At 42.9% G+C, this 21,171-nt stretch overlaps 1 protein-coding gene across 3 annotated transcripts in view; it reads right to left on the bottom strand.

The window, feature by feature from the left end:
- The window catches only part of LOC122784870 (RNA binding protein fox-1 homolog 3-like), a 498,591-nt gene that overhangs the window by 384,601 nt on the left and 92,819 nt on the right, over positions 1–21,171 (bottom strand). For all 3 annotated transcript variants that reach the window (XM_044050270.1, XM_044050274.1, XM_044050273.1), the window contains exon 3: positions 5,468–5,584. The gene's annotated coding sequence lies outside the window, so the exon portion shown is untranslated. The remainder of the gene's footprint in view (positions 1–5,467; positions 5,585–21,171) is intronic.

The following is a 21,171-nucleotide window of genomic DNA, read 5'->3' as shown; positions in this document are numbered from 1 at the left end:
TACTTAAGTGCACATGTACACGGCAATTAAAAGAATCAGACGGATTCTAAATAAGTAGAATAAATGAATTCTCTGTTAATAAATTGAACACGCTGCCGCATAATGTGTTTTAAAATACTTAATGGATCTGAATCCAACCCTGAAGAGTTAGAGGTGCCGTGATTATCCCGCGCACTATTGGTAAAATGTACTGTTGATGCAACTGTTTTTTAATGATCTGTAATGAACAAGGAACAGAAATAATGGACCCTGAGTTGTCTATACTCATCGCACGCGCAATTACATTTCCAAACAATAACCTGGCGCACGCTCACTGTCTAATAATGAAAAGGCACATAAAGCTGCCCGGCTACAACACTGATATATTAAAGAATTTATCATGACGGAAAAATAACATGAAGAGAGCAGGTTTCGGCTCATAGCCGCGCACGTGACGGCCTCCCGCAACGTGGACCTCCCGTGCATTCACTCACACGGGTTTTCAGAGCAATTTAATCAAGCTCAGAGTGATGGATCCCTCCAGCGTGATTCATTTGGTGAGATGAGAATATGATCGTGGTATTCAGGAATATTAATAACTTCTGTCTTATGCTCTATCTTCCAAGAAAACTGCCGGGGCATCAACAACAACGGCTCACAGCTCCCTTCTGCTCATCATGCTCAAAAAGACTTCCTAAAACCAAAAGGAGAGGCTGATATTGGAGAAGACTAGAGGGGGACGTGATGTGTTTTGACTCCTCAACTGCCGCCAAATATCCCTACCCTTTGGTTTTTAAGTCCCCGTTTGCTGCCAAACAAACGGTAGTTTGAACACAAATCAACCAGATGTTTGAAGCTCCAGTATGTAACGTCTGTCGCCAAAACACTGCTAGTGTCGCTAGCCATCCCCCCGCCTCAGGTGAGACTGCAGAACCTTCTGAAAGGAACAACCCTTTGTCCACGCTCCAACTGCCTCTCATTACCTCACTCGTGTTTCAGAGAGTGAAGCGAGGCTAGTTAACTCCTTGAGCCTAAAGATTGTGCGATCCATCAGTCACCGTGTCTCCACAGACACACACACCACCGAACACTACTTCATCAGCAGTGGGCGAACTCATTTGACAGCCGTTTAAATATAAATAGTTTTTCGTTAAAATGTTAACATAAACGCTGAATGTTTCGCAGTTGTTCAGACCAATTAGATCGCAATTTCTTCTGCCACAAATTCAGAGGATAAATCTGGTCTACAACCAATGTTTGGCTGAGACTTTACTTCCCAAAACTGTCTGCAGAAGGACCAGGAACTGCCCTGATACTTATCCAACATGATTTATTTAAAATCAGGATAACATAAGCAGGCTTACTACACATCACAACAAGAGAGAAAAGTGCAACATGCAATCATGAAAAACTACCAATTTCAAAATCGGTCAATATTTTGGGGCATTTCTACCTATATTGTCGACAGGAAAGTAAACATAAAAGTGAGCAGAGATCAAAGTAAGGATGCTGCAAAGGGCCTTGCTAGCTCTACAATCTGAGCTACCGACGCTAGCCATGAAGCCGTCTTAAAATAGCGCCGGAAAACCAAAAGAAGCCAAACACAGCCGTTGTCTCCTCAAGCCTGGGAGACCAGCCCTGGCACCTGTGACCAGGTAAACCTTCCACACAGTCGTTAACGGACGCGGCGGGCTGTTGTTTACCGAAGACTCCCCACAGAGGAGACTAGCTGACCCATGTCTGCAACCAGTGAGTGGTACAAATGGCAAACATCTCCCGGAGTCATTATTTATGCAGGAATGCCCTTGGGAGTCTTTGCACTTGTTTACACAGTCACGGCACAGTCCATTCATGACGGCTCCGAGTAAATGAGCCGCTTGCTACCAATTTGTCCTGGACGAGGGCGCTTCGGGCCTAAACCCCCCGCAGTTACCTCGGTGTGTGTGTACATGGGAAAGAAAAAAAAGGTGAACGCAGCACTATCTGCAATGACGGGATGTGACCTGGAACTACGGACACTCTGGTCCCAGTGGTATCAGGAGACACGGAGTCACATTTGGAAATAAACGAGACAATTTCTTTCTTTTTTTCAAGATGACGTTCACCTTTGAAATGGTCCCGTTGTTTGCCCGAGGACAAAGATGGCAGTTAAAGTTCGGGAGAAACACGACAAACTAAGAGAGGAGGTTTTTTTGGAACTGCTGAAGAAGGATGATGTAAATAAATACACGTAGGTTTTCATTGCTTCCTCCTTCTATTTGTGTAGTCAGATTTGTTTCTTGCACTACATTGAGGAATTTTGTGGTTTCCCTCATCAGTCCACACGTTCCTCCTCGGTCGGGTGATTTCTAAATGTCACTCTTTATTGACCAACTCTGTTCACATTTACTTCTTTATTGATACAGTGACTTTTCCACCTCCATTGAGAGTAAAAACTGGTACATCTTCTGTGATTCCAACAGTGCTGCCAACGCCTCTCCATCAACTTCTGGATTCCTTCTCAATCGGTGGGAGGAATCAAGACGTTGATGGATTAAGGAATGAGGAAGAGGATAAAAGAACGAGGATAGGAGTGAAGGAGATCTTTGGCTGGAGGTGAGGAGACAGAGAAGACGAGAAAGCAGTTGGGTGGAGAACCTCTGAGCTGTGTTGAAGAATTCGAGTAGAACCTGATGGAACTTATTGGAACACGATGAAGACGGCAAAGAAGATGACGAAGAAGAAGAAGGTCCAGTAGAATACACGATAGAACTTTTTTGTGAAAGGTTTTTGGCATTTTCAGCTTTACTCAAAGCCTTTGAAGGTGCCCTCACTTCATTAGCATGACATCGCTGTTGCCTCTGCCAGATGTGGCGTAAAACTTCTCACTTCCTGTGCGCAGAAACGTACGAACAAAACACCCCTACACTGAGAAAAACTTGGAATTCAATTTGGGAGGAGGGGGGAAGCCACGTACCGAAACAGAAAGAGAAAGATAGCAGCTTTCTCTGCATTTGACATGGAGAACCAACAAGGCACAAGACTCCCCCTACTGTTCTCAGGTGCTCAATGCCATCAATGGGAAGAATAATTAAAAACAGGGAACAGAGATAGTTAACAGCGAGGCAGGAAAAAAGTGAGAGAATACTGGAGGACAAGAAGCGCTGGGATAATTTAACAAGCTTCCTCTTAAAGCACTCCAAACCTCCAGTTTTAATTGCTGGGAGGCAACATTATCCTTCGCAACACTGTGTCTGTGTCTGTCTCTTGGCTCGGATTTCGGTTGGTACCTGCTGTACCCACTCCCCACACAATACAGCGCCCACTGAGCCATATAATCCTCTCAGGCCCTCCTCTTCTGGAGGACCACATTCAATCCCGTCGTGACACGGGGAAAATCTCCTCTCCTCAGTGTTTTTTTTGTTGTTGTTGTTGTTGTTTTTTGGCAGGGTCGGTTATTTCAGATAAGCCCAATCAGCAGTCGCCGTTATGTGTGAACAGGAAGAGTTAAACACAAAAACGTGAAATGTGGGGGTCTGTTTATGTTCAAAACTGAATCAAACATGGCCGCCGTGTTCCTGCTGAGTCATCCTACTCTATTTTTGAACCCTGCTGCCTCGCTTGCTGGAGAAAACGGAGAGAGGACGTAATGCCGCCACTTTCTCTCCCGACTTCTCTTTCAAGTTGCCCTTGAGATGAAAATTACAAGAGCGGCTTTGATGTAAGTCTGACACTGCTGCGAGGCAGATTCTCCGTAACTGCAGATTATCAACCCCGATGAGTCTGTCCTGATGTGAGAGTGGAGCCCGACGTGGCGAGAGAAAAAAAAACCTACAACAAAAGGAGGGAAACGTGGAAACGGCGGCGGCTCATTACACGAAATGGCAAAAATGAGAAAAGAGAGAGACGGAAAATGTTATTTCTTTCTTGGCCAGTGTTTTGTAACTTAAGTCAACATGACATTTAGAGACCTGCCGAGACGTCTTTTAATTAGAAGACCAAGTAAATAATGAGGAAGTACACAGAGGCAGTGGACTGAAGGAGTTCTCACTGTTTGTTTTATTAATTTATTTTTGAGGTCATCACTGATGGAGCTGAAAAGAAAAGTCTCTTTTTTTCATTTATCTCATCTTATGCAACATTTCAATACATAACTCGAGATGGGGGGTGGGGTTTCTATGGTCAATGCCAATTTTTATCAGTGAAGCTTCTCGCTGATTTAACAAATTGTAAATAAATATGGATCACTTCAATAAACAGTTATACAATATGACAAATGATCCGAGACGGATCCAGCTGCAGTGCAATCATGTAGAGTATTTTCAATAAAAACTAGGGCACTGAACGGGCCCTCGCACCATCCATGCATGTCAGGGTGTGGAGTGCTGCCCAACCCCACCCCCATGACCATTGTGAGGCGCTAGAGAGAGGCCACTACACCGAGACAACACCCTCAAAGCTTCATGTAAATGAAACACTTAATCGAGCCAAGGCCGTAGTCTGACTACGACAGGCAATCGGACAAAGTGGATTTATTTGTCGTGTACGTAGGTGGCGCTGTATCTCTCGAGTTATCAGACTATAAATCGCATTATGCAGGTATATGTTAGACTAAGACTAGCTCGATTTTAGTCGGACTAACATGTTTACGTGACATTAAGAAAACCAAATTATTTTCTTAAGTCTGACTAAAATTGGACTAACATGCATGCGAACGCACCGACTGATAGTATACTGAAGTATATTCCAACCTACTTTTGGTCACTATCAGGGTTGCCGTGGTAACCCGCATAGAGAACAGTGGAGGGTGAGGGTGGCGTCTGTGGATGGTGGGAACATGGAATGTGAAAATGTGTTTCTTTTTTTAACGGTAAATAAATCCTGCAGAGTTCATCGGATCACCCTAAAAATTCAGACAGAGCGCAAGTTTCACGGGTGCTGATGTGCACCACAAGTTTGGTGAATTTCTGTGAATGCACTCACACATTTAGTGAAAGAAAAAGTTGATGCTAACAACAATGACGAAAAAGAATACCAGTCGGTGATTGGACCCTAAAAATGTATAAACATATATATATGCAGTATATACATATATATGGGTGGTGTATTTTGTCATACAGAGCTCAGAAATCTTTAATTTGTCTCTTAAAAATAAAGTTTTAGAGGAAGAAAAAAAGCAAGTTCACATTTCCCAGAGAAGAGGTGAGGAATGTCAGGAGAAGAACAAGGAGTCCTTCATCCGTGCATCAGTGTTGCTGTTGCCTAGCAACCGCATTCCTACAACTTTACCATTTGAGTGCCAAGAAGCGACAGTGTGCCGAGTTGGAAACTTCCCATGCACAAGTGAAGGCACCGCAATCCTTTTTCTTTTCTTTTTTTTCATTTACACATAAAGCTTTAACCTGTACCTTTAACTACATGTGTGTGTGTGTGTGTGTGTGTGTGTGTGTGTGTGTGTGTGTGTGTGTGTGTGTGTGTCACACAATCGATCAGAGAGGAGTCATCTTACCTTTCTGAGCGGCTGGACGTCAAATGTCACAGGTGTTGGGAGGAAGAGGAGGAACTCTCTTTGTAGTTGACGCCGAGATTGGAGTGTGTCCAGTGTCAACACGTCACTGTGAGGATCCTAATAAGATAGAAAGAAAGAGCGGAGGGTGTGTAAACGAACGTTTCAAATATACAGTATTATCTCATTAACTCAAAAAGGGAGCATTTTTTAAGGGAATAGTTTTTATTAAGGGACTAGTTTTGTACTTACCTCTACTATAAAACCGGACATTTCCCCATTAAGGGATAAATAAAGGATTATATTTATATATCATATCTTAATAGCAATTTAACAGTGTTTCATTAGTTTTTGGACAAACATCGAGCTATGGTAGAAAAGTCTGACTAAAGACACTGAAAATGTGAACAATTAGGACTTCAGTTTTGTTTGTTTAATTCAGAAAGGCAGGATTTGTTAGGGACTATTTTTTGCTGGCAGATTAATCCACACTTCCAGCAGCACAGCCGTGTGCATGATTCAGTTGTCATCGTAACAAAGGACACACAATTAAAAAATGATGTGTTTTCAGTCAATTTATTTTCATTATGAATCGTCTGTTCATTATTTTCGCGATGAACCCCTTCGCTGTTTCGTCCTTCAAATGCAGAGTAAAATATCAATTATTGCAATGTCACAGAAGAGCAAAGTCATATTCAAAAGGGTTTTATTTTATACCAATTAAACCATTAGTAAGAAAGTTGACATTTACTTTACTAGTAATTGCAGCCAAGGTTTTTTTTTAACTAGATCCTGGACAAACCCGTAGCACAGAAGAAACGTTAATCGGGCGTTACGAGACACACAGGACTCATTAGCAGGAGACGCTGAATGTGAGAAGGGAAGGGTGAAGGGAAAATAGAAAACTTCAGTAGAATTATCATTTTTCAACTTTTCAGAAACCTTTCCTCACAGCGTGAGACTTTCCAAAGACAAAAGAGCTGCTAATGATGGGAAAGAACAGTCTGCACCCAGTTTGCACTTTAGCGCCGCTGCTCGCAGACGTTCAGAAATAAGACGCCGGGGTGAAAGGTTAGCTCATAATCCATAATAGATAGTTAAGAACGGACAATGTTGGCGTCGGATCCTGGTGGAAATCCTAACAGCCCGCCCGACAGAAGTCCACAAATCGAGCCTCGGCGGTCTTAAGTCTGAAAATGTGCGTCCAAAAAAACGGGTCGAGTTTCTCGTCTTACAAATTACAAATGCTACTTTATTCTCAGGGATTCGTAGCATCACGGCGGCTAAAGTGTTAACGCTGAATGAAAGCTCTTTGAAAAACACACACACATTCGCCAACACAGTGAGTGAATGAAGTAACATTAGATCATAGGAACAGTCAGTAATGAGGCACAGGGGACAGCGCGAGTGTGTGTGTGCGTGCGATCCGCAGAGGTCGACCGTAACGTTTCAGCCACGCTGCCCCGAGTGCAGCTTTAACAGCCCCAACATGAGCAGGTACATGCAAAGAGACAGGCAGAGGTCCGAGAGGGTCACGGCTCTCGCTGTAGAGGTCACAATAAAACAACAACAATAACAACAGGATGACACGCAAACACTGCTGACAAGAGGGGGGAAAAAACAAAGGTCTTCTGATGCACTGTTGAAATGAATGAAGTGAGAATCAGAGTGGATTTTTATTTTTAAATATAAAATCACTATCATTTTACACTACTGTATATGGACAAGTATAACGGACGTACACTATATGGACAATGACGTATTCAAATACATATACAGGACTGGAAATCCAGAAGAGGATGAGCAGACCTCAGATCCTTCAAAGTATGCAGCGAGACGTCGGAGATCTTTTACCAGTCTGTGGTCCCGAGTACCGAGTAACACCAAAAGACTTGATAGGATTAGCAAGACGGCTGTCTCTGCAATCGGTCTCAGGCTGGACACGTTTGAGGACACCGATGGAGAGGAGGACACCGAAAGAGCTGCCATCTCCATCATGGACAATCCAGAGCACCCCCCTCCACCACACACTGGACAGACAGCGAAGATCCTTCTCCAACAGGCAGAAAGTCATTCCTGCCTCATGATATATATATATATATATATATATATCATATATATCGTATATATCATATATATATCATATATATAATGCTTTCATGTGAGGTATGATTTACCAGTAGATCTGCGTTCCTACCCTCACCTGTGGTCACGAGCTGTAGGTGACCACAGGTGACTGAAATGATGATACAAGTGGACGAAAATGGGTTTCCTCCGCAGGATGTCTGGGCTCTCCCTCAGAGTAGAGCCACTGCCCTTCCGCATCAAGAGGAGTCAGATGAGTTGGCTCGGGCATCTGGTTAGAATGTCTCCCCTGGTGAGGCGTTCCGGGTACGTCCCAACGGGAAAGACCCAGGAGCAGCTGGACTGGGAATGCCATCAGGATTCCCCCGGACGAGCTGGACAAAGTGGCCGCCCCAGCGACCCGACAGGCACAGATGTTTGACGAGAAGGCCTGGCTCACGATCTCTGTTCCAGTTCATCCCAAAGGTGCACGATGGGGTTGAGGTGAGGAATCTGTGCGGGCCAGTCAAGTTCTTCCACACCAAACTCAACTTTAAAGTCAATCCATATCTTTAAAGTCCTTGCTTTGTGCACTGGCGCATCGTCGTACTGGAATAGAAAAGGGCCTTCCTCAAATTGTTGCCACAAAGGTGGAAACATCTTGGTAGACTTATGCTTAAGATTGTCCTACTGGAGATAAGGGGCCTAGAGCCCTTACTGAAACACCTGAAGTGTTTGTTTTGATGTGGAACGATATAGAGTTCACAATAAAAACATATTTATGATGCAAAATTAATGTATTATTATCACTTTTACTTTTCAGTATTGTTATCACTTTGGGGGCCACACGTGGCCACACCAACAGTAACATTTCTTTTTTTCCGTTACTCGTCCAAATATAGCCGCTGATCCATTATATTCGTTAGAGTCGGAGTCTGCTGATACCGATATAAAACGTCCTATCTGAGCCAATTAATCAGCTAAAATGATTAATCGGTCAACCTCTAAAGGAAAAAAACGGATGTGTGGGTCATTTTATCGAGCTGCGCCATTTACACCGTCGCCCTTGTCTCAACTGTGGCACTCATCAGTCACACACACATGCATACGAGTATGCAAAACGTCTACACACACTGACACACACACACACACAGAGCACATTTCTCCTCTTTTTTTTTTGCCCTCAGAGAAGGAGAGGTCGACATTTTAACTGCATCGGCGAGGAGATGGTTTCCTTTCACCTTGACGGGCACATAATGAACATTTTTCATTTTCAGCTTAGCTTCACTTACAGAGCCAGTCAGCTATTTTCCTCTTTGAACCTTCTTTTTTATTCTTCCCTGTTCCTGACATTTCCCTTTGTGGTTTTGCCAGAATGATCTTCACAGTGAATCTGTGCCCATTTTTAAGAAGAAGAAAACATGATGAATTCCTGTTGATTTCTTCCCCCCCTCCCCCCCATCTTATTTTTTCCATTAGCACACACGCCTGCGGTAAACCATGAAACACAAACAACGTGCTAATCACACCTGGTTTAATGATCCATGACATCCGTATCATGATCTACTTCAGATTGTTTAAGCTGAAGTTTGAAGGGATTTGACTTAATTGACTCATCGTGGTAGTTTGGGAGATTGAAATGAACACGTATTAAATGAACAGTGTGTTACATTACAGAGGGTTTGTTGGCAGAAACGTATGTACCACCTATATATATGATTGTATAAGTGTATAACCGCTTTAAAATAATAATTAAGTGTTTGGTTTTCTTAGCCTTAGAGTAAGACTTTTACATGTGCTGATACAAAGGCCTCGTCACTACCAGATCTGTCACCTGACATCTCATTTGATCTGAACATGCGCTGTAATGTTGTAAAACAGTTGTGGAATGACTTCTAAAATGAAAGCTAACATAAAACATGATCACGGTAACGTACTGCATGCAGAGCGACGGAAAACGTGTTAAATAAAAAGACTCATTCACTGTGTTAAGTCCACATCTAACATGCCTGGGGTTTCTGATTGGTTTCCCTTTTATAGGAGCATCTATAGTTAGAAATAAACAAATTATAATTGGAAACAGCACGTGCCGTGACCCTGGACATGGATGTAGGCTAAAACAAAGTCCTTGACAGACGTGTTGCTGGATTCACCCAGGCTAGCAAAAGCCCAATTCAATGGCTCTTATTTTGAAGGCCATTGTGACAGGAAGCGGCAATGTGCAAGACGGACTAATTATATATACATACATACGACGCAATCGAAGAAAAAAAACACATTCAGTGACTGAAAATTCACCAAATAACCCAGGATATCATCAACAATAGCACAGAAATGACAAAGAGTACAAAATAATCCTTCATTTCCATTTGAATGTAAATGAATCGATAATCCTTAATTACTTTACCTCAACTTTAACTCGTCTCTGAGCCCATTTCATAGTTTGACTCCCAACACTGAGACACGTCTATATTTAACATTTATTCTCACTTTACAACTTTCAAATACAAACAAAAGTCTCTTCAATCATGAACTCCCTTCTCCTAATTTAAACTTATCTTGAATACAGACGGCGCGGCTTCACTTCTGTTCTGCTCTGTGCTGCTGCTTTGGTTTTGTAGTTTGGGTCGACTGTGACTGACAGTTGGGAGTCGGCTGGCGTGTTGATTTTCAGAATGAACATTATTAAGAAATGATAAACAGAACTTTCTTTCTTGTTTTTCAAACACACACACACATATATATATATATATATATATATATATATTCAAAAAAAAAAAGAAAGAAGAAGAAGTTTCACTCTGTAACGCTTTGCCAAACATGGCTGTCATCCTCTCACTCACGGTGATGGATTAGCTTTTACAGGAGGAAACAGAGGAGCGGAAGGAAAAGTGGAAACTCGTTCTATATGTGCATCATATACAGTCAGCTACGAAATATAAATATATATATATATATATAATGTACATAAAACAGCAAAGTCCTCGACACCGTACAGAACACGTAAGGATGATTAATTATCCTCAAACTTTAAGTCAAAATGTAAACAAACCCGGGAACGAGTTCATGTTAAAGAGGCAGGAGACAAACTTTTGTGTCAGTGCATTGTTGTTCGCTCGGTGTCGTAAGAGACGAAGAAAGCAGAAGTGGGACGCCGGGTAATGAGAGGACACAAAGTGATGTTGTGTTATGAAATAAACGAAAAAAAAAAAAGTGTATGTCCAGTTGAAGACACGTCGCAAACGCGAAGTTACAGTTCATCACTCACTGCTGCTCTTAACCCTTCGGTTACCCATCCTTCAGCGTCTCAGTACCGTCATTCCTAAACGGGTGGATTAATTGCCAAATATGGGAAGTGAAAGTTATCTTGGGTGGAAAAAAAAAAAAATTCTACATAAAATAAATCGAAATAAATAATCCAGACGGCCTGATTATTATGACGGCCATAAGAGGGTTGAAGGGCCCCAGCATCTGTGGAGTCTGGAATAGGTTTTGCAAATGGTACTTCCAAAAACTTTCCAAGTTTGGGAATTTTGCAAATGGTCGTGGTTGTGTCAAACAATATATTCACTAGACTACACTAGAGTAGTATAATAGTATTCATTATATAGTGTAGTCATTTGATATTTTCAACAGAGTTAGTCAGTTAGAATTGAATAAAATCTGCAGTTTCCTTAATGTTGTTTGTTGTGTGTTTGTAGGCTGCCCAGTTAACTATACTTGTTTCTATAAAGAGATAAAATTAATATTGAGCAGAATTAATTCAGCCCATTGGTCCGGCCCATTTTATGTTTCCCATGTGGGGAAAATAATTGCCCACCCCTGATCTAGACAGACAGACTTTTACCACCTTAGATCAAATATCTACTTCAAAATATCAAAAACTTACTCAAATGTGTGGCTTCAATAGTTCAGGTTTCTTGAAAAAGTTCCTAAAGATCAATTTTGAATTTTTTTTTCACAGAAAATTCGTGGAGCTTTCATGAGCGGTTGCGGCGGTGGCTTCACCCTCTGTGGTGGTCTTGTTTTATTTTCCATGCGGTTACTGCGACAGCGGGGGAAGGATGTGAGTTTGAGGCACAGGCAGGCGGGCTGGGCTGGGCTGGGCTGGCAGGGTGCGTTCAAAGACAGCTGGTGAAAAGCGGGTGTGCTCTGGCTGCGAGAAGGAGCAGATTCAGGTGACATCTGTGCCTCCTGTTGCAGCGCAATAGTAGAAACACTAAAAGTGAATTACAACATTAATGACAGTGCTCTGCAAGCTGTCGTTCCATATTACGCATCCATTATTCCTCGCATGGGCACTCAGAGGCATCGTGGAGGAATAGGACTGCACCCCCAACCCCCCGCCCGCGCCCAAACCACCGCCGATCCACCCTCACCAATCAGCCGCCTCACCGTGTAAAGGAGTAGTTGCCAAAAACAGGGAGTGTAGGTTCACACCTTCCACTGCTGCGGCACGATGTTGCCACATGGCGCGGCGCTGACTGGATGACTGATTCTTCTTCTCTCCATTTTCATCCCTCACTCCACCATCTTTGAAGCGAGCAAAACCCCTCCTCCCCTCCTCCTCCTCCCGCCGCCGCTATTTCAGACAACATTTGTTTGATCTTGCCGCCCTCTACAGCTGAATGAAATCAATCTGGGAGGGATGTCATGTGTGAGCAGAGATGATTGGCCACAAGAAAACATGGATTTGAGGACACCGGAGCCCCGTGCCCTCTGTCTCTGCGAGGCTGGACGTACGCGTGCACGCGGGCGCTCGTGGAGAGCCTGATAGGCATCACACATAAGACGTCTCCGAGCTGTCACCCATCCCCAGACTTTCAATAACTTCAAATCCCCCGAAAACTTGGAGAATAAAGGCAGAGTCGATCACTCATAGCTCTCTTCACTCGGCTCTTCTCTTCAGGGAAATAACAGCCGAAGGAGAAAAACAAAGTCAGTATCCGATCCTCTCCGGCAGAAAAGCACTCGCATCCCCCGAAGGACGCAGGGGCGAGCGCTTCTTTCATCATTCCAGTTAAGACACAATAAAAAAGATTCATTTAAGACACGGTGACATAAACAGTGCGCAGGTATGAAGCACGCATGTGAGGATCAGTGGTAATCAAAGGTGGATTTTTTTTACGGACTGAGGGCAAGAGGACGGAAGTGCATGATTGTTGTTGTTGTCACTAATGCAGAGAGACGGTTTTTTTTACATGTTTCTATAGGAGTGTGTGTGAGGTTTGGATTTGGGCCACGTCAGGATCAGATGGCGGGCGCAGCGTCTCTGGAGAACACGAACAGAGCGTCGGTACCAACCGCAGCAACTCCGCGCCGCCGCCGCCACCGCTGTGATTTCTTCATTCAGCAGAGACAGAGAGAGAGACAGAGAGAGAGACAGAGGGAGCCAGCGATTGTGTCGTACTTCAAGTGTTTTACAATTACCAGCTGATTATATCAGCCGCATTAGCATATTAAAAGGAAAGACTACTTGAACACACAGATAATGACTGACTGTTGAAAATAATTTCCCCCCACTCATTATTGAGATCTGGGGAAGGAATTGTTGATGAATACCCATAAACCTTTATTGTGTAAATAACAACAATTACTGTGGAAATTAGATCAGGCTGTGTCGGTAAAGAGGGAGATCATTCTAATTAGAAAGTTGCACATATCTCAGGACGGCAGCGGTGAACTATGCTTCTACTTTCCTTTTTTTTTGTTTTAATCTATAGGAGTGAATGATTAATCGCTCATGTGCGCAAAAAAAAAACCCAAAAACTTTTAGTTTGGCTCACAAGGCGTCCAGAACCCGGATTAGAACTTCAGTGTCGGTTTGTGGTTTTGTATTCAGGAGCGTTTATCGTGCAACACAGGTAATTAAGTAAAGAGTGAGAGACACTAGAAGTGGAAATTATACAAATGTTTCACCTCTGTGGCAGTGTTTAAAGCAGAGTATAAATAGAGTATAAAGTACTAATGTGACATTATACTCTGGTCCCAAAAAAACAGCCACCAAAAATCAGTGAACATAGGGAACACAGATGCTGACACTGGTACACAGAAATAACATTCGGTATCTGTTAGCGTTTCATCCACTATTAATCGCTTTAACCAATGCTAAATGATATCACATTCACATTTAAAGCATTTAAAGGGCAACACTTTTAACACTTAACGTTTTATTTTGAAGTACTGTAGCCACAGGAAGTGTATATAAAGCTGGGTTAAATTAGAAGTAAAGAGCTGATTGTGCATGTCCTGATTCAGAGTTCACGAGTCCCAAAGACTGTTTTTCAAGCAGTTGGTAATGAAGGTTAAGATGGCACAAAGGTGACTCCCTGGATTTACTCGAGGCTTCAAACAAGGAGAGAAACGCGACCGGGGCTAAATACTGGTCTGAAATGCCGGCGGTGGAAAGTTCTACCCAAACATGACTCAGAGCTCTCCTTTATGGTCCTGGACTCTGTTCTGGACTAGAGTAAATATTTAAAAAGTGGATGTATAAGATCTGTTGGGATCAAATTGGGATCAAATTGGGACCGGCAAAAATGAGCACACTGTAAGTGCCCCCCCTAGTGGCTGGGGTCAATTGAGAGTGTCCAATTAACTGGGTATATTTGCTCACGGGTGCAGATTAAAAACCAGACACCGATCTGAAATAAATAGGCCAACATTTAATGATTAATTAGGGTAGTCAACTGTCCGTGTAGCGGGTTATCGCTGCGGCGATCTGTCAGTAACTCGCAGGACATTCCACACGTACGGCAGGATTATACTTCCTTTGTCTCCGGCCGAGACAAAAGCCTGCGTCGCTGTGACGGCGCTCGCTGTCGAGCTCTCCGTCCTCCATTGTTGAGCTGCTGAAAATGTGTGCGCGTGTGTGTGTGTGTGTGGACGTGAAGGAGACTGTGAATGTCACAAAACTCATCAGGCTGGGCTGAGTTTTATTGTGGCGAGTGCACGCAGAGCAGATCACACATCGGCTACAGAAATCATCAAGTTATTAACATTTATCAACGACAACTTTTGTCGAGTCTTGTGATGCCTTCAAAGTGCTGTGAAACAGTCAGTGAGGCAACGGCAGGCTAGATTTCCAAACTGGCTTTTCTGTGTCTGTTCCTGGAATCCACCACCACCACTACCACTGTTAATCAATACACACTTTCCTTGCCCTTTATCCTCTTTCGCACACATATCTCCCTGTCTCACCAAAGTGGTGAATTTGTGCTCTTAATCAGCTTGCCGGCCTTGTCTCGTCACTGGAAGCTGCGGCGACACGCTTCCCTTCCCACTTAATTCCCTGGCTCTCAGCAGACAGGCGCGCTGATTAACATGCACGCCCAGGTAGGAGCTCCCTCCAACACAACCCCGCTGTCCACCAGGTCCACACGCCATTATCCCCGCTGCTCAATAGCACCCATCTCGATGCACATCTGTCGAGCCGCCGCATCCCCGCTCCTTAATTAGCTTTACAACTTTCTCCCACTTCTGGATGGAAGAAGAAGGGATGAATTTGTGGCCAGATAAAACGAGGTGGGGAGAGGAGGGGAGGGGAGGGGAGAGTGGCAGACAAAGAGGGAGGAGGACATATGCTGAATGCTGAGATAGGAGATGAAATAGAGTGTGTGTGTTTTTGTGTGTGTGTGTGTGTATTTGCGGGGGCAGATTAATTCTCCTCGTGTCCGGTTAAACCCCAGCGTCACCAGGAAACCTCGTGCCCCCCTTCCTCGCCTCCATGTCTCCTCACCTACAGTCATGTGACATATCTGATCAGTCCACACCACACCGCTGCCAGAGAGGCACAGGAAGCAGGAATGTACTTCCATTTTTTATTGGCCTTATTCTATGAAACTGTGACAATATAAATGTTTAGAAAGTGTCTAGATGTCCACTTGGCGTAGAATAGCACTTGTTATTACTGGATGCAGGATAGTGTTACGTCATTGGATTCCAAAGATTTCCTCCTATGAAAGACATTTACATGAAAATATGGGGTCCTTATAATACTATTATATTAGTCTATATTTACATGCATGTATATATTGCTCTGTTTCTGCTGTATTCCCTCTGTACCTCACTTTTGATGTTCCAAAAAATTGTTACATGTTGCTATTTTTGGCAGATTCATTCATTGAATGTCGCACACTTCGTCCTCCACATGAGGGTCAAGCTGTGGCTGGAGCCAATGCCAGCTGACATAGGGGCGAAGGGCGGGGTCATATTCGCAACCAGCAACTCAAGACCATTTCCCTTTCCACTTTGTGTTTTCGTATGTGTAATGGTAAGCGGTCTGTATCATCTTGACGACACGACACTTCACCATTCAGTGGATTTACATGCCTCATCCTCATACATTCCTGTTGGAAAACGACCCCACTCTCAACGATGAAAAAGTATAGATATGACGCAAATGTGCGTAGAAAATCGATGCTCGTTGTAAAGGATTCCGGTCTCAACTAATACACGTAGCAACAGCTGTTGCTTTTGTTTCTTGTCTGGCGGGCATCGCCGTTAAAAACAACGTTGAATGGGAACAGACCTTTACACAATAATTAGGGAGGTACGATATCCGATATAGTATTTCAGCTGCACAGATCATTTATTCTCTGTAGTAAATAGAAGCTGTAGTAAAAGTACACATTTTTCAGTCCCATTGAGCAAAAGTAAAAAAAATTAAGAACTGTAGAGGACACCAGCATAAGACATCAAGGAAGTAGCAGCTTAACTAGCCTATTGTAGTACTCATTAGTCATATTGGTGTGTTTGCAAATATCCAACAACAGATTTTAAAGCCAATATGAGCCGATACCAATATATTGTGTCAATAATATTGTGCCTTACTTTTGGAGTATAAATAACAGAACCTTTCAGCCAAAAAAACACAAGAAAGTGACTTCTTAAATGTTGTTGTGTGAAAGTTATGATTCATTTTATAACGCATATATTTTGTTTCAAAATGAGAAGTCACAAAATCCACTGTTTTTCTTTGTTTTTGTTCAATTAATAAAGTTTTTCAGTAGTATTTGATCACCTAGGTTGTGCTGAAAAAATCCTCTTTTATCCTCTGTATATACATTTTAAAATATACTGATGGACCCTGTAGCAGTGTGCCATGGACCCCCCAAAGGTCCCCGGACTCCAGGATGAGAAACCTAGAATGAATAAATCTCTTCGTACCCAATGACACAATCGGTGACAGCGATGACGGAGGTGCCGATGGCGGTGAAATCTCTTCCATTTTGTGCTGGCGAAGTTGCTAATGCTAATCCACAGAGCGCCGTCCCCGTTATTCCACGACTGCACATTTGTCAGCAGATTAAAACAAAAAAAAAAACAAACCCAAGAGGTCGACAGTATGAAAAGTGGAGGCATCCAATTAATATGAAATTGTCTCCAGAAGTCAAAAAGGCTTTAGTTCCACTTGAGTGCGTCTAAATGCACAGAGTAAGGCTAATTATAATCCCGTGGAGTATTTATACTATTTACGCTCTGCCCCTGTCATTACTACACGCTTGTAATCCTCCGACCCGCACGTGTTGATGAGCCTAATGCCGGTTACCCAAAAAAAAAAAAAATACTCAAGCTCATTCCCTCATTCCTGAAGGATCCGGCCACCGTTTCGCGTGTGCAAACAATGTGAAATTAATCACCGTTTCTATGGCGATGAGCCTCGGAAACAATATCATAATCAGCGCTGCCGTCGGGAATGTAGTTTCAATCCGGAGGGGCAAAGGTTGCAGTGGAAAAGAAGAACAATGAGGCTATTTTCGTCCTGCTGCTCTTCTACATACATGGCAGCTTCATTAGAACTACCCACTGCGTTCATAACCTTCTGCAGGCCCTCCTACCAACCACCACCACTGCTACAAATACTAATCTCCAATGTGTATTTCACCCTCCATCCTTCCTTCCATCCAGCAATTATGCCCCCCGCCATCAAAAGCCATCAAAACAGTAATTTCACTTTTTCACAGGCAGCCTTTTTCACATTTCCTTCCCGTGAAAGGTCTGAATCATCCCCTTATCTCCGTGGCTATTACACAGTGTGCATGAGAGTGAAAACAATGGGCTCGGTGTGATGAGATCACGGCACTTCATTTCTCCGAGAACACTCCGGTAGACACAAAGACAATCCGGCAGCAGCAGCACTGGCAGCAGTAGCGGCAGGAGGAGCAGGAGTAAGAAGAAGGACGGGAGGATTTCTCGGTCACTGAGTCGAAGGATGCGAGGCAGGTCGTCCTCGGTGAGAAGAGAGGGAAGAAGGAGGAGGTGGTGGGGGAGGTGAAGGGTCTCACAGCCTCCGCGGAGGCTTCTGAGACCCTGACACCGAGGTCAGTGACTGGAACTCAAAGTCAGGCCATTTATTTCTGCCTGTGAATGAAATTCCACAGAGGATGAAGTGATGCTGCTGCTGCTGCTGCTACTGTTTGAGAAGTGAGACGCCTGTGAGGCGAGCTGGTCAGTGTCTAGTGGGAACACAGTGAGAGAGAAAAGAAAGGAGTACTCGACTGAAGAGAATGTGGCAGAGAAAAATGACAGGCCCAGGGAAGGAAGCAGGAGGAGGCTGGTGTTGAAGAAAGACTTTAGCGACTAAAAACAGCGGGTGAGAATTACACAGTGTCTGAACCAACTCGTTTAACTTTGCAGGGAAAGCGCTTAAAGGGAAAGGGTTTCAACATCTCCACTCAAGCGAATAAATCACACGATAAAAACACCAAAAACCATTAAGAAAACACCAGTTAACATCAAAGACACGATGAAAACGACATAATCGATTAAAAAAAAACAACCTACCAGTAACATCAACAACACAATAAAAACACTAGTTATCAACAGAAACATGTTGAAAATGCAATGAAAACACGACGAAAACACCAAAAACCATTAAGAAAACACCAGCTCACATCAAAACACCCAAAACTGTAAAAAAACAAAAAAAATACCAGTTAATATCAAAAACACTATAAAAAACTGTGATGACGACATGTACAAAACAGCTGAAACACAATAAAAAAACTACCAAGGAAGCCAAAAAAACACTATAAAAAAACTATTAAAAATAAAACTGAAAACACTTTAAAACACCCAAAACTATTAAAGAATAAAACTGCCAATGAAGTCAACATCAAAAACACGATGAAAACACCAACAACTATTAAAAAGATAAAACTACTATTGAAGTGGAAACCAAAAACACAACACTACAACACTATAAAAACAGCCAAAACTGTAAAAAAATAAAACTACCAGTTAGGATCAAAACACTGCAAACATCTGAAACTATATAAAAATAACATCATATGTATCATATAATGTATATTAGTGATAGATGTTCTCTCTGATGTGTAGACCCTGGAAAGCACTGTTGCCAGTGTTAAATTAAAAAAACTATGTTTTTATGGTGAAGATCAAATCCATATTAACCGTTGTCAAACTTTTGTTTCCGGCCTATTGAATTATTCCTCCACTTCTCCTTCTTCTTCTTCCCCTTCTTGGCGTGATTATGTGTCTCTGCTACTTCATTCTCTTCCTTAATGGAAATAAATGGAAAATAAGGACATAGATCGGGGGGGAGACGGACGTAACAGAGGCAAAGGGAAACGTTTAAGGGTGTAAAAATGCTAAGTGAGCATAATGTTTGTCCCGGAGAAGCTAAAACACACATTAGGCCTCTCTCCCTGAAGATTTAAAACTGTGCGCACGACTTTACTTTACATTCTTACGAGACACAATCTGCTCCCGTGACATATCGCCGAGTCTCCATTTCCATTAGCAAGGCCTGTTCCTGCTTCTTTAACTCCCCATTTGTCTGTCTTGTGCAACACACACACACACACACTCCTCTCTATCTCTCACTCCATCTCTCTTCCTCTTTTTCTCATTGGAAAAGGGTGGGGTGGGGTGGAATGATCGTGTTTGGGGTTCAGAAGACTGACTGTTTATTATTGTCTTCGGCCCACTTAACTCTGACAGTAACAGAATGAGATGGGGAGAGAAGCGAGCGCCATTAATCACGGTGTCGAGAGAGAGGGGCCCGAGCCCCGGCAGCACACACACGTCCATACTGCATGTGCCTGAGAGACAACCAACAACACAGAGTGATTTTCAGGCCGGACGGCCACGCAGCAGCAGCAGCAGCAGCCGCTGCGCCGCCGTCCACAGCCTCCAAGTTCACACAGGCGAGTGCAGGGGAGGAGGAGGAGGAGGAGTGGGCAGCGTTTCACACTCAGTCTTCCTCAAATGTTCTGACACACTGCACCTTACAGCCTCCCTCCCGTTACCGGCAAACCTCAACGAGGATCAGTGCCATTTAAAAGAAAAAAAAAAATAAAGTGTCTCCTTGCAGGAAGTGAAAGTATCATGGAAGCAGGTGAAGTCCGTAAAAACTGAGAAACAAGTCAACTTTATGTTGCTTTACACGTTACAAGGTACAAACAGAACATAAAACACAGTAAATCAGTATAAAATGGTGTATAAAAAAAGTTATATACATCCAAATAAAATGGTCTCGTCCCAGAGTGAAGAGGTGGATTTTTTAAAAGTGATTAAAACTGTCCGACAGTGGGGCCACTGCCTTTACATGTTAGTTTTTTGGCAGTTGTTGGACAGATTTAACACCAAAATTCTAAATAATAGTGTCGGTTAGAGCCTGGGTAGGTGACATACAATATTATTTGTCAAAAATGTCACGATAACTTGGAGAAACAAGTGAACTTTATGTCTACAACAAGTGCTTTACGGGGTAAAAGGTACAACCAGGACAGAAAATCTAGTCCGAATAACATGGTCTTGTCCCAAAGTGAAGGCCAGAGAGAAGAGGTGGGTTTTTAAAAGTGATTAAAAATGTCCGATAGTGAGGCCACTGCATTCACATGTTAGTTTTTCAGATTTTAACACCAACATTCTAAACAATAGCGCCGGTTAAAGCTGGGGTAAATGACGTACAGTATTGTTCTCACAAAATGTCACGATAACCTGGAGAAACAAGTCAACTTTATTTCTAGAATCACATTGAAAAGGGTGATTTAAAATGTCTGATAGTATAGGGGCGCCTTCAAATTAAATGTGCCAATTAAGACAGGTGAGTGTTAACGTTTACATGTTAGTTTTTTTGGCAGTTGTTGGACAAAGTATTTTTTTTTTTGTCAAAAATGTCATGATATCTTGGAGAAAGAAGTCAGCTTTATGTCCACATCAATGTTTTACAGGGTAAAAGGTACAACCAGGACAGAAAATCATAAAAAGTGAAATATTAAAATCATAAAATGGTGTAAAATCTACTAAGATATGTCCAGAAAAAATGGTCTTGTCACAGAGTGAAGGCCAGAGAGAAGAGGTGAGGACAGGACAGTGATCTGCGGTGAATGTTTATCCTTTTCCCTCCACAAAGACTCGAGAATAAACCACCATGGTTGGATCATATCAGTAGTTATCAGTGGTTACCGTTCAACAGGAGTTAATGAAGCAGAACTGATGGTCGTTAATAGCGAGTCTGACATTTTATTATCGTCATAAATGCTGGTGATAACTCATGAGGTGTCCGTGCATGTGTGTGTGCGTGTCCAGTAGCTGCTTCCTCCGGGATATAATGATAACTTTTATCCAGGGTTCTCACACTTTGGGTGACATCAAATTCAAGGACATTTCAAGGA

This window comes from Solea senegalensis, linkage group LG19 (genome assembly GCF_019176455.1).
Source record: "Solea senegalensis isolate Sse05_10M linkage group LG19, IFAPA_SoseM_1, whole genome shotgun sequence".
Taxonomy (NCBI): domain Eukaryota; kingdom Metazoa; phylum Chordata; class Actinopteri; order Pleuronectiformes; family Soleidae; genus Solea; species Solea senegalensis.
This window is presented reverse-complemented; position numbering and strand designations above follow the sequence as displayed.